This window comes from Gossypium arboreum, chromosome 9 (assembly GCF_025698485.1).
Source record: "Gossypium arboreum isolate Shixiya-1 chromosome 9, ASM2569848v2, whole genome shotgun sequence".
NCBI lineage: Eukaryota > Viridiplantae > Streptophyta > Magnoliopsida > Malvales > Malvaceae > Gossypium > Gossypium arboreum.
The window spans coordinates 45627928-45643272 of NC_069078.1; the positions used below are offsets into that span (position 1 = coordinate 45627928).

The following is a 15345-nucleotide window of genomic DNA, read 5'->3' on the forward strand; positions in this document are numbered from 1 at the left end:
TCAACAGGGATCTCTCTCTGTATTTATTTCCATTCTTCCAATAGTCAATTTATATTTTAACATCAGCTAGTATATTTATATAATAGGCTGAAATATAAGAATGTACATGAAATTATTGTAATATTTACATACAACTTACCTTGGTGCAAAATATGGAAATTTTGCAATTTAGTCCAAAACTTTTTCTTTCCCCGTTCGAGGTCGGGTTCGCGCCTTTCTTGATCTATAATAACACATTTAGCTCATTTAATACTCATACTATTTATTTCAATCCAAAAATCACATTGTAGAAAAATTACATTTTGCCCCTAACTTTTACAAAATTACAATTTTGCCCATAGGCTCGGGAATTTAATTTCAGCCCTTATTCTTATGTTTTATGATATGCTGAACATTTTCTCTTCTACAACAACATCAAATTCCCACTCTATCATATAGTTATGAACATTAGGTATTTTTACCGATTATCCGCTTTTACTCGTTTTCACTTAAAACCGAGTAGCACAAATTATTTAACACAATTTAAAACCTCATATTCTATCATAAAACATCAAAATACACAAATTTCACCTATGGGTATTTTTCCAAATATGAACCCTAGGTTAAATTATTACTAGCATAAGCTTAATCGAGCTTCCGGATTCCAAAAGCGTAAAGAACATTAAAAGCGGGCTTAGAATCACTTACTATGGAGCTTGAAAGTTGAAGAATCCTAGCTATGGAGAGAGTGAAGTTTGGCAGCAACTAAATGGGAAGATGACTATTTTGTGTTATTTTTCCCATTTTATTTCATTTAATTTCAAAATGACCAAAATACCCTTACTACTAAACTTTCCAAAAATTCCTTCCATGTCCTAAATTTGTCCATGAACTTAAAATTGGTAGAATTGCTATTTAAGACCTCCTAATAAATATTTCAAAACAATTTCATACTAAAATTTCTAGTATGCAAATTTTGCAACTTATTCGATTTAGTCCCTACTTTCAATTTAAACACTTTAGGCATAGAATTTCATCACGAAATTTTCACACAATCATGCAATCATATCATAAACCCCAAAATATTTATAAAACAATTATTTCTATCTCGGATTTGTGGTCACGAAACCACTATTCCGATTAGGCCCTAATTAGGGTTGTCACAATTCTCCCCCCTTTAGAGATTTTCGTCCCGAAAATCTTACCATAAAGAGGTTTGGGTCTTGTTTCCTCATAGCTTCCTCAAGTTCCCACGTAGCCTCTTCTATCCCATGTCGTGCCACAATACTTTCACTAAGGCTATACTTTTGTTTCTTAACTGTTTAACTTCTCGAGCCAAAATCTTTATTGGTTCCTCCTCATAGGTCATATCCGATCGAATCTCAATTTCGTTAGGGAAATCACATGTGAAGGATCGAACGATAACGTCGCAACATTGATACATGAAACACGTTATGAATCTTTTCTAACTCTGCGGTAAGGCCAACCGATATGCCACTTGGTCCAATTCTCTCAATAATCTCAGACGGCCCAATAAAACGCGGACTCAACTTGCCTTTTCGACTAAATCTCAGAATCTTTTCCATGGTGACACCTTCAAGAACACTTTATCACCCACTTGAAATTCAATCTCTTTTCTTTTTAAATCGCATATGACTTTTGTCGATCTGAAGCGACTTTCAAGCAATCCCAATTACTTTTATTTTCTCTTGGTTTCTTTAACTAGATCAACTCCGTGAATCTGTTTCTCACTAAGCTCGGTCCAATATAAAGGAGTCCGACACTTACGACCATATAAAGCTTAAATGACGGTGCCATTTGTATACTTGATTGATAAGCTGTTATTGTAGGCAAACTCAATCAAAGATAGATATTTCTCCCAACTACCTCCAAATTCTAAAACACACGACATCTAAGCATATCTTGAGTACCGGATTACTCTTTCCGTTTGACCATCTGTTTGTGGATGAAATGCGGTACTAAAGTTCAATTTTGTACCCAAAGCTTCTTGTAACTTTTTCCAAAATCTCGAGGTAAATCTTGGATCTCTATCGATATTATAGACATAGGTACTCCGTGCAACTTCACAATTTCAGCAATATATAATTGGCTAATTTATCAAGTGAGTAATCAGTGCGTCTTGGTATAAAGTGGGCTGACTTTGTTAATCTATCAACCACTACCCAAACAGCATCCTTCTTTTAGGAGTTAAAGGCAAACCGGTTACAAAATCCATGGTAATCTTGTCCCATTTCCACTCGGGCACCATTACGGTTGAAGTAATCACGAAGGTACTTGATGTTCACTTTTACTTGTTGATGATCAAACACTTAGTTACAAATTCGAAATGTCCCTCTTCATACCGCCACCAATACACTTCTTTAAATCATTATACATTTTGTGCTACCGGGGTGAAGCGATAAACAGACCATTGTGCGCCTCATGTAATATTTTACGAATCAATTTATCATTTTTCGGCACACATATTACATCTCGAAACATCAAGCAGTCATCTGGTCCAACTCAAAATCGAGTCATAACTCGATTAGCATTGAGTTCTCTTGATCCGCAACTCACTATCATTCTTTTGAGCATCACAAATCAACTGGAGAAATAACGGTTTAGCTCTCATCTCGCTAAAATTGACCCGTCATCGACAATGCTAACCCGTGTTCATGGCTCTCAAAGTGAAAAGAAATTTTACGCTCAAGGCGTCAAGAACTACATTTGCTTTTCCGGATGATAATCAATCACTAGATCATAATCCTTTAATAATTCAAGCCATCTTATTTGTCGCAAATTTAGGTCCCTTTGATTCATCAAGTACTTCAAACTTTTGTGATCGGTAAAAATTGGCATTTTCACCGTATAAATAATGTCGCCAAATCTTCAAGGCAAAAACAACAATGCCGTTCCAAATCATGTGTAGGATAGTTCTTCTCATGCGGTTTTAAGCGCCTCAAGCATAAGCTACTACTTTGCCCTCTTGCATCAACACACATCCAAGGCACATCAATGATGCATCACTATAAATTACGAACTCCTTTCGACTCGGGCTGTACTAAAATTGGTGCTTGATCAATCGTGCTTTCAACTTTTCAAAACTCTGTTAACATTTATCGGTCCATTCAAACTTAACATTCTTACGCAACAATTTAGTCATAGGAGAGGCAATTATCGAAAATCCTTCAACAAAACGCCTATAATACCCGGCCAAGCCTAAAAGCTTCTAACCTCAGATACATTCTTGGCGGTTTCAATCAACGATCGCAGAAATCTTGCTTGGATCCACCGAATACCATCACCGAGACTATATGCCCCAAAAATCCGACTTCACGAAGCGAACTCACTTTTACTAAACTTGGCAAGCAGTTTCTTTTCTCTCAAGATCGCAATATAGTTCTCAAGTGTTGGCATGTTCAAACTCATCTCGAGAATAAATTAAAATGTCATCTATAAACACTACTACAAACTTATCCAAATATGGCGGAAAATCCGATTCATTAAGTCCATAAATATGGTGGAGCATTTGTTAAGCCAAAAGGCATCACCGAAACTCATAATGTCCATACCTTGTCCTAAAGGCGGTTTTCGCACACATCGACTCCTTAACTCTCATTTGGTAGTAACCGGACCTCAAATCAATCTTTGAAAACACTTGTGGGCCCCTTTAAGCGATCGAATAAATCATCAATCCTCGGCAATGGGTACTTGTTCTTTATAGTCACCTTATTGTCGACGGTAATCAATGCAAAGTCTCATTGAACCATCCTTCTTCTTACGAATAATACAGAGCACCCAGGGGAGAGAAACTCGGTCTCACAAATCCTTGTCCGTTAACTCCTGCAATCGAGCCTTCAATTCTTTTAATTGATCGGAGCCATTCTATATGGAGCAATCGAGATCGGTGCGATGCCGGCAACAAATCAATGGCAAAATCTATCTCTCTGTTTGGAGGCAACCTGGCAATTCCTCCGAAATACATCCGAAACTCACAGACTATAGGTGCTTGATTCAAATTTCAGTTGAGACATCTCAACATTCATTACATAAGCGGATAAGCTTCACACCCTTTTCTCATGTATTTACGTGCGGACATATGCGAAATCACCATAGGCAATTTATTTGATTAAATCTTTCAACCCACGAATTTCTCCATTTTCACATTTTAACTCTAGTGTCTTTTGTTTACAATCTACCTTAGCATCATACAATGTTAACGGTCCATTCCCAAGATAATGTCAAACTCACCAAATGGTAATGACATCAAGTTGGCGGGAAAGCAGTGACCTTGAATCATTAATGGGCAATTCTTGCAAACCTTGTCAACTAGCACATATTGGCCTAAGGGTTCGACACTTTAATCGTAAACTCAATAAATTCAACAGCAACTTTTTATTGGATACTAAATTCATGCAAATATAGGAATGGGTGGACCCGGATCAATCAATGCAATAACAATAGTATCATAAAGAGAAAATGTACCGAGAATGACATCGGAGATGATGCATCTTCTCGAGCACGTATAGCATAAGCTCTAGCAGTGCTCTAGCCACGATCTTGCCGTTAAATCTTTCATCACAGTTCTACTACTAGTCCCACCTCCAGTATTTCTCGGTGGTCTACCTCTACTAGCGGTGGTATTCTATCTAACACTCTGAAATCTTTCTTCTTTAACCTTCTCCGGACAGTCTCTAATAAAATGCTCGCGAGAACACTTTTGAAACAAGCTCGCTCGGTCCCCAACACTCACCATAATGTTGCTCGCCACATTGTCGACACTCGAGCTTTCTAGGTCGCACATTACCCACACTTGCCACCAAGTAGCTTGAGCTTTAGACCCGAATATGCTCTACCACGATCTCTGTGTAAATCCCCAATTGAAACTGTCATTCGAGGGTTTGTCTCTTTGGACCTCTTTGGTTGAGATTGAAATGGCTTACTTATCTGTCTTTTTCTGACATCTCGAGCCTCAATAGCAGCTTTTCTTCTTTCTTTGTTCAATTCTTGACTTTAAGAGCTCGATCAACCAATACTACAAATTCTTTCAACTCCAAAATCCTACAAACACTTTAATGTCCTCATTCAGCCCATCTTCAAATCTTCTACACATAATGGCCTCGGTGGACACACATTCACAGGCATTCTTCTTTGAGTCTTACAAATTCGCGTTCATACTCTGCGGCAGACATTTTCCTTGCTTCAATTCAAGGAACTCCTTCCGTTTTGATCAATAAATCGTTGACTTATGTATTTCTTTCTAAATTCTTCTGGAAGAAATCCCAAGTAACTTTTCTTTTGGCACCACTGCAACCAAAGTCTTCCACCGGTGGTAGGCGAATCTCTCAAAAGTGATCTAAACACACTTTAAGCATTCCTCGGTGTACATGAGAGCTCATCAAATACGGGTAGAATTTTCAAGCCGAATTCCGCTTTCTCGGGATCATCATCAACCTTTGCTCTAAACTCTTGACCCTTGTTTTGAATCTTGTCAACCGGAGGCTTGTTCATTCTTACCAAATTTATACCTTGAGCAGCTCTGAGAATCGCCCGAGGTATAGGAGGGGTGGAGGAGGTTGAGCATTTGGATTTGCTCGAATAAATTCAATATACCAATTGTTCATCATTTGGAGAAAGGCGTCCGAGCCTCATCTCCTTGTCCCAATGTCTCAGGTCTACTTTCCACAGTAGCGGTCCCTTGTGCGGGGCGGCGCATTACTAAACATCATCACCGCATTCCTTGAGGATCCATTACTATATTAAAACAAAACACAGTTTAGAATAATCGAGTCACCACACTATCACAATATTTTTATGGCATGTATAGCTAGACTTTTACACACACTTTATTAGTCGAGAACCGACTAAACCATAGCTCTGATACCACTAAATGTAACACCCCTTACCCGTTACCGTCGCCGGAACAGGATACAAGGTATTACCAGAACATAACATATACCAAGATAGAAATATGTCATCCCATTTGATAATGCATCGTATAACATATATCTTGAACAATATTAGCCAACTTTTATGGCTTGTACAAAGTAATGGTCGAAATCTTGTAACTAATATTTTAAACCTAGACAAATATGACACATAACAAAATAATTTTTTTGCCTACTATACATGCCATAATTCAAAACATTTAGTTCAAATACCCCAAAGTATGATAGTGCGGGTAGATCTTCACGATCCTTGACTCCTGAGCAAGCTGGAGAACATTATAAGACAAAAGAGAGAAAACGAAGTAAGCTTATAGCTTAGTAAGTAGTATGTAAATACTAATTTAAGAATCTAACATGTTTACACAACAATTCAAGTATGTCTACTTTAACTTCACTACTTATTCCACTTCGATTAAGCTGTCTCTGCTGTGTCATATTTACTAAATAAATCATAACTCGAGTTACAAAACTCGAAATTCATATCCGTAAAATTTCCCTGAATCTAGACTCATAAAGCTTATTGCTAAATTTTTTTTTATAATTTTTGGTTCAGCAGATTAGTACAGTTTATTAGTTAAAGTTTCCCCTGTTACACAGCTCGACTGGCCTGACCTCTGTCCACTACGAATTTAATTTCTCTCAGTACATAACTCAAACAACCCTGAAGTCTATTGTATTTAAAACTAGTCTCAATAAGGAATTTAGGCATGTAAACTATATTTCTTAGTTTGCTTTGTACAATTTTTAATGATTTTTCAAAGTGGAAACAGGGGATCACGTATTCATCCTGAGCAAGTCAGTTACAATTGTAAATATCTCAAAATATAGAATTCCTTTGCTTGCCCTGCTTCTTTTATATGAAAGTAGACTCATTAAGCTTTAATTTCACATCTCATTCAACCTCTAATTATATTCCTCCTATTTTTGGTGATTTTTCAAAATCACGTCACTGCTGCCATCTAAAACAGTTTTAATACTAATTTCACTCTTTCACACATTCTTTATGCTAACCTCATTTTATCGTATATATGTATATGCCACAATTCATTTTCACCACATTTCATTCACTATAAGTGTAGGTCCAAACCACAATGTCACCACAAAACCATCCCGTTGAACAATTCGGATCAATCCTCGATATTTAACGGTTTGACACACCCCACCATCATACTTCATTTAGTTCGGCTCTCTTGTACACATGGGGAACACTTAGTACCACTCATGCGACCTAGCCGATTTGTCTCGTAGCTCTCTTGTCTACATGGTGTCCTTCACTTGGAATCACGCATGCGACCTAGCTACATTTATCTTTCACGTAGCTCTCTTGTCTACATGGTGTCCTTCACTTGGAATCACGCATGCACCTAGCTACATTTATCTTTCACGTAGCTCTCTTGTCTACATGGGATACATCTCGTATCACGCATGTGACCTAGCTACTACAGGTGTCTCGTAGCTTTCTTGTACACATGATGTGCACTCAGCATCATACATGTGACCTAGCTACGCTCCTCTATTTCATTCGATCTCTCAGAATGTTCAACCGGATCTCTCTCTGTATTTATTTCCATTCTTCCAATAGTCAATTTATATTTTAACATCAGCTAGTATATTTATATAATAGGCTGAAATATAAGAATGTACATGAAATTATTGTAATATTTACATACAACTTACCTTGGTGCAAAATATGGAAATTTTGCAATTTAGTCCAAAACTTTTTCTTTCCCAGATTCGAGGTCGGGTTCAGCGCCTTTCTTGATCTATAATAACACATTTAGCTCATTTAATACTCATACTATTTATTTCAATCCAAAAATCACATTGTAGAAAAATTACATTTTGCCCCTAACTTTTACAAAATTACAATTTTGCCCCTAGGCTCTGGAATTTAATTTCAGCCCTTATTCTTATGTTTTATGATATGCTGAACATTTTCTCTTCTACAACAACATCAAATTCCCACTCTATCATATAGTTATGAACATTAGGTATTTTTACCGATTATCTTGCTTTTACTCGTTTTCACTTAAAACCGAGTAGCACAAATTATTTAACACAATTTAAAACCTCATATTCTATCATAAAACATCAAAATACACAAATTTCACCTATGGGTATTTTTCCAAATATGAACCCTAGGTTAAATTATTACTAGCATAAGCTTAATCGAGCTTCCGGATTCCAAAAGCGTAAAGAACATTAAAAGCGGGCTTAGAATCACTTACTATGGAGCTTGAAAGTTGAAGAATCCTAGCTATGGAGAGAGTGAAGTTTGGCAGCAACTAAATGGGAAGATGACTATTTTGTGTTATTTTTCCCATTTTATTTCATTTAATTTCAAAATGACCAAAATACCCTTACTACTAAACTTTCCAAAATTCCTTCCATGTCCTAAATTTGTCCATGAACTTAAAATTGGTAGAATTGCTATTTAAGACCTCCTAATAAATATTTCAAAACAATTTCATACTAAAATTTCTAGTATGCAAATTTTGCAACTTATTCGATTTAGTCCCTACTTTCAATTTAAACACTTTAGGCATAGAATTTCATCACGAAATTTTCACACAATCATGCAATCATATCATAAACCCCAAAATATTTATAAAACAATTATTTCTATCTCGGATTTGTGGTCACGAAACCACTATTCCGATTAGGCCCTAATTCGGGTTGTCACATGTATACATTCGGCTATTGTAGATATAAATTCAAATATTTCATTTCAGCATATATAAGTCGCATTTAATTAAAATTAAATATGTCTATTTGCTTAAAAACTTACCTCGGACGATGGAAAACGGAACAGGACAACTAGTCGACAAATTTCGTTTCCCCCCAATTCAAATCTGATTTCTTTGGTTCTTGATCTAAACATATTTAAATTAAGCTCATTCAAACATATTTCATTCAATTTAGTCCAAAAACACTTAAATAGGCTAATTACCATTTTACCCCTAACATTTACAATTTTTACAACTTAATCTCTATTGCACAAAACACAAATATACAAAATTTCAAGATACCCATGTTTGGCCAAATATCCCTAGTGTTCATACAAGTCCATATATTTCATTTATTTCACATTTTAGTCCCTCAAATTATTATTTTTGCAATTTAGTCCTATTTACTCAAAATCATCAAAAACTCCAATACAAAATATGTTAATCTAAAACATATCTTTCATATTTTATCATCAAACAAAAAAAATCACAAGCTATCAACAACGGCACAACTCAAAACATTCATCAAAATCAAAAATTAAAGCATGGATTTTGTAGTACTCGAAGCAATGATTTCAAAAACGTAGAAATTATCAAAAACCGAACAAAAAATGAACCTTGTTTGAGCTTGAAAGGATGGTTGAACCTAGGTTTCTCTTTTTCTTTTCTTTTGTTTATAATTCCAGTCAAAAGAATGAATAAAACATGGCTTTCTTTTATGATATAATAACATATATTAATGTTTTTATTTAATTACATTTTTATCCTTAATAAAATTATAACTAAATCATACATTATAAGCCCATTACCGTCCACCCTTTCTTAAAATGGACTAATTACAAGATAAAGACTCCCATTAATAAAGCCATTAACAACTAGGTCCCTTTTAGAAATAACCACCAAATTTTCATTTTATGTGATTAAGTCCTTTTATTAAATCGAACACTCAAACGATAAAATTAAATCACGAAAATTTCACAGATATAAATTCACATAAAATAAACACAGAAAATAATTTTTAAATATTTTTCTGACTCAGATTCGTGGTCCTAAAGCCACCATTCCAATTAGGGTCTAAATCGGGTTGTTACAACTCTCCCCCCTTAAGGATTTTTGTCCCTGAAAATCTTACCGGTGAATAGGTTTGGGTAATGTTTTCTCTTTGCATTCTCTGGCTCCCACGTTGCTTCTTCAACTTCGTGTTTATGTCACAGCACTTTAACTAACTATTTTTTTTTTTTTGCAATTCTTTAATCTCGTGAGTCAGAATGCGAATCGGTTCTTCCTCATATGTCATATCGGACTTAATCTCAATCTCAGATGGATTAATCACATGTGAGGGATCAGATTGATATCTACGAAGCATCGAAACATAGAATACATTGTAGATCATTTCTAACTCAGGTGGCAACAACAGTTTGTAAGCAACCGGCCTGATATGCTCTGTAATCTAATATGGCCCAAGAAATCTTGAACTCAATTTGCCTTTACGACCAAATCTGAGTATTTTCTTCCACGGTGAGACTTTCAAGAAAACTTTATCTTCGATCTGAAACTCTATATCTTTCGCTTCAAGTCCGCATAAGATTTCTATCAATCTGATGCTGCTTTTAGACTTTCACAAATCATTTTCACCTTCTGTTCAGTTTCTTTGATCAAGTCAACCCCGTGTATCTTATTTTCGCTGAGCTCAGTCCAATACAATGGTGTACGACATTTACGATCGTACAAAGCCTCATAAGGTGTCATCTTGATACTTTATTGAAAGCTGTTATTATACGCAAATTTAGTCAGAGGTAGGTATCGCTCCCACGTACCTTCGAACTCCAGAATGCAACATCTCAACATATCCTCAATTATCTAAATGACTCATTCAGGCTGACCATCTGTTTGCGGATGGAAAGCAGTGTTGAAATGTAATTTCATACCTAAAGCATCTTGTAATTTCTTCCAAAACTGCGATATAAACTCCGGATCTCTAATTGATATAATAGAAATAAGTACCCCATGTAATCTCACAATTTGAGAAACATATAACTCAACAAGCTTATCAAGTGATTAATCAATGCAAACCGAAATAAAATGAGCCAATTTAGTCAATCTACTCACAATAATTCAGATTGCATCTTTCTTGCTCGGTGTCAACGGTAAACCAAATACAAAATCCATCGTAACTCTGTCCCATTACCATTCTGATATCATGATTGGCTAAAGCAACCCAGAAGGTTCCTGATGCTTTTTTTTTTAACAGCTCTAACCATATGGAATCACAAGATATCTCTATATACTCCATTATTAGAACATACTTCAACCTGTTCATTGACACGTGACTGAGGTTCATAAACTTTTTATTCAATTTAGGCTAAATCAGAACTAATATTTTAGTGGATAATGTCTTCATGCAAAAGAAAGCTTCAACAATTGAACTAACTTTAATTTACCACGACATTTCTCAGATAAAAATGTTCTGATAGACATAATTCTGTACTAAGTCCTCAAAAATACAAGTTCTTCTTCCATATTACCCTTCAGAACACACATGTACATTCAAAGCTTATTTCTGATCTGGTGGATAGATTCAAACTCATATAACCCAGTTATATTTTCAATCTAATAATTTAAGATTAGCTTAAACCATATAATCGGCCTTTTCGAAGAAATTCTTTCTTCTCGTTAGAAAGAATAATCTAGACATATCATTATACAGATGCCACAATCATCAAATAGAAATCATAATGTCATAATAAGATTGTCATCTTACCTGTAACAATAGGTAATATCCCAGCTGTTATCGAAGCATCTGAACCTAGAAGAAAATCAAATATGATTTGGACAGCAACCAATGCAGGAGCACAACTTTTATAACTCTGATAACGGTACTGCAATACTCCCAAATTTCAGAACAAAAAATATAATTATAATAGATATAACCATTTCCATCAAAAAAATATCCCATTTAGAACGATATCAACCCCGATGATATCCCAGAAGATGTCCAGAAAGAACAATGTCACTCATAAATACTAGAATCCATAGTAATAGAAGCAATATAATCTTCACATATTTTTAATAGAACAATAGCCAACAAAAATAGAGTATTAGCATCATACAGACTTTACCATCGACTTTCATGCCGACACAATGAAATAAATATCAGAGAAAGACAGAACAATGTCGAACATAACCCAAACAGACCAACGATGCTTTCGTCTATAAATATATTTAGTTAATGTTCTCATACGGTAAGAATTCTTTCTGAAATTAAACAGTTAAATATATTTCTAAAGAAAAATGTACACGTAGAACAGAAGTCAATTCAGAAAAGCTTCTAACTAATATTTTCCCTAAATAACATTCTTGAATAGGTCTTTTGATCAGAGATAACTTCTCCCTTACCAATGACGTCACATAATCTAAATAATCTTCAGAACTATCCAATGTATCTTTTAATACTATCTTCATTTGCTGATTCAATCTCTTTTCTAACCACATTATTAATCTTCCAAACACGGACTTTTGTAACTCCATACTCTTGAGCTTATTCAACCCAAATCTTATAGATTTCATTTAAACATTTCACTAATTAGGGGGGTGATGTAGTAAAGCCTCAAATTTAATTTACACATAATGCACATAACATAGACTATCACAAGTAACCAGTTCATTTCAAATTTCACATGAATACAAGCAGCAGGAAGAGATGATTGATTCTAGTGCTACAGAATCAATCAATAAGGAAGAGTTGATTCCCTTATTTCCGTCGTGTTGATTTGGATACTAATTCTGGTTTTGCCGGGGTAAACATGAAAACATCTCATACCTAATAATGTTTTAAAGTCGACACTACTGTCGCAGGGTAGAAAACCAGAGAGAGCGATATTTGTTTCATGGAAAATAAACAAGACAATAAAACTTAATTGACTTACAAAATACCAAGTTATTTTCTAGAAAAAAATTGTTTTATGAGTCATTTTATTTTTATATTTTTGTAATAAATTTTTATTTTAATTTTAAAAATATTAAAATATTAAAAATCAAATATTAAGCCATAGAGATAACCCATGGTAAGGGCACCTTCTCAATAAATCCTTATACCTCTCCCATGCATCGTAAAAGGGTAAAGGGTTTCTAAATCCATTTGCACGAAGGAAGAGATATCATTCCTCAGCTTGGTTGTCTTAGCCGGTGGAAAGTATTTTAACAAAAATTTCTCGAAAATTTGCTCCCATGTAGTGATAGAACCACATGGTTGGGAGTTCAACTACTATTTAGCCTTATTCCTCAACGAGAAGGGAAACAACCGAAGGTGAATGGCATTGTCAGAAACGCCATTTATCTTAAAAGTGTCGCAGAATTCTAGGAAATTAGCAAAATGAGTATTTGGGTCATCGTCCTACAAACCATCAAACTAAACAAACTGTTGAATCATTTGAATAGTGTTAGGTTTCAGTTCAAAATTATTTGTAGCAATAGCAGGTCAACAATACTTGATTTAGCCCTCGTTAAATTGGGCTCGGCATAATCGTACATAGTACAAGGAGCAGGATTTGCTACAACTACAGGAGATAGTTGGTTATTCTGATTTTTAGCCATCTTTTCAGTAATAACAATAACTTCCTCTTGCTCTTCTACTGTACTCTGTCAACTCTGCTTTGCTTCTCTATGATTTCTGCGAGCTGTATTTTCGATTTCACTGTCAAATACGAGAGGTCCTGACGGGTTTCTTCTATTCATATACTAAAAGAACCTACTAGAAACAAACAAAAAGAAAAATTAGTAAATAGAATTAAACTAAAAACAAAAAGTTAAAATGAAATAAAATAAAAATGGCTAAAGTAATAACAATTAAGTGTTCCCCGGAAATGGCACCAAAAACTTGATGATGATTTACTTAACTAACTAAAATCATGACAAAGGCAAGCGCACCTATCGAATAATAGTATAGCTGGTGAGTAGGGAATATCGTATCCACGAGAACTAAAAGTACTAGTACTTACTATGTTTCTATTATCTAGCTTGTAAATTGAAGAAGTTTGTTTTAAACCTAAAATTATTTAAACTAATTATTAAGAACTTGACAGAGAATAAAGTAAGAAAATAATCGAATAAACCAATATGAGAGACAATACCTAGGAAAGACTCCACCTAGACTTCACTTATTATTCTGAATCTGAATTAAATGATTTATTCACTTGCGTTGATCCGTAGAAATCCATAAATTATATTAATATCTCTTTCGAGAGTAAAAATAACTGATTCTAGGTTGATTAATTGAAATCTCTTTCTAATTAAAACCGCTATTGTCGCATTAACTCGATCAATGGATCCCCCTATTAGATTTGACTCTAATCCGGTAGATTTATGTCATCTTATTTCTGGAATTGCATGCAAATCTACTCAATTATGGCAGATCTACTCTTAAATAGGGACTTTTGCTCCACTGAATTAAGCACATCAATCATGAATTAATATCCTGAAAACATTAAAACATGTATAAGTACACATAATTGAGATCAAGAAATCAAGTATTTATCATGTAATTCAGAAAATAAGATAACAAGATTCGTCATAAGTTTCATCTTCCCTAGGTATCTAGTGAATTTAGTTCATACTTTGGGAGGAAAACATCTTAAAATTAGGAATACTACAAAACATAAAGAAACCCAAAAACTTCTAGAGAAGTTGATTGGAGATCTTCAATCTTGAAGGAGATCCCGCTTCTAAGTTGATTCCAACGGCGTTCTTCCATTAATTTCTTCGTTCTACTCTCCGTCCTCCCTAAGTCCTCTTCTAGTGTGTGTTTATAAACTTTAAAATGCTCAGAAACCTTAAAAATTGGCTTTTTCCGCGTGTTTGGGAAACAGGGAGCGAAATTGACACGGGTTGGGCGTGTGGCCATCCCGTGTGTCTCACACAGGTGTGTGCTCAGCCCGTGTGGGAATGGCCAGACCGTGTGGATCCTGAAAGTAGCTTGTTTTGTCTGATTTTGGCCCGTTTTCTGCTCCTTTTGCTCCCCTATGCTGTCCTAAGTATAGAAATATAAAATTAAAGGATTGGGAGCATCAAATTCACTAAATTATATAATAAATCATCCAAAAATACATCAAGAATGGGATTAAAATATGTTACTTTTATAGCTTATCATCAATCATTCTTCTTCTCCTTCTTGCAATTTTCGGTGTTGAAGAACAAAAATGACAATGTTTATTTTCTTCCTTTCCAATATGTATCGTTTTATTTTATATATTTTATACTTTAATTAGTATTAAAATTTTAATATTATTTAAACAAACATTCCACCTACCGTCCATTAAATTTCTAAAATGGTATATTTGTCATTTTAGACCTTGGTTTAATTGCTATATATGTCCTCAAGCCTTTGGCCAATTAAAAACCTACAATGATAACATTTTTACAATTTGGTCCCCGTGCCTTAATTAATTATCAATTCAATAAAATTGCCTATAAAAGATTCAATTCACCTATAATATAGCTCCATAAATATTTTATAAATTCTAAAACTATATTTTCCAACACCACTAAAAGTAATCAAATTTAATTTAATAAATCCTTAATTAACCATAAACTAATCATCATTAACTAAAGATAGTGGAATCTTCCATCATCATGCACCAACTCATAATACAAAATGGTTTATTTTTCACTTTAGTCCTTTAGTAATATAAAGTCTA

At 34.6% G+C, this 15345-nt stretch overlaps 1 pseudogene; it reads left to right on the plus strand.

The window, feature by feature from the left end:
- Positions 1-12709: 12709 nt before the first annotated feature.
- Positions 12710-12824, plus strand: LOC128281136 (small nucleolar RNA R71; annotated as a pseudogene).
- The last annotated feature ends 2521 nt before the right edge of the window (positions 12825-15345 follow it).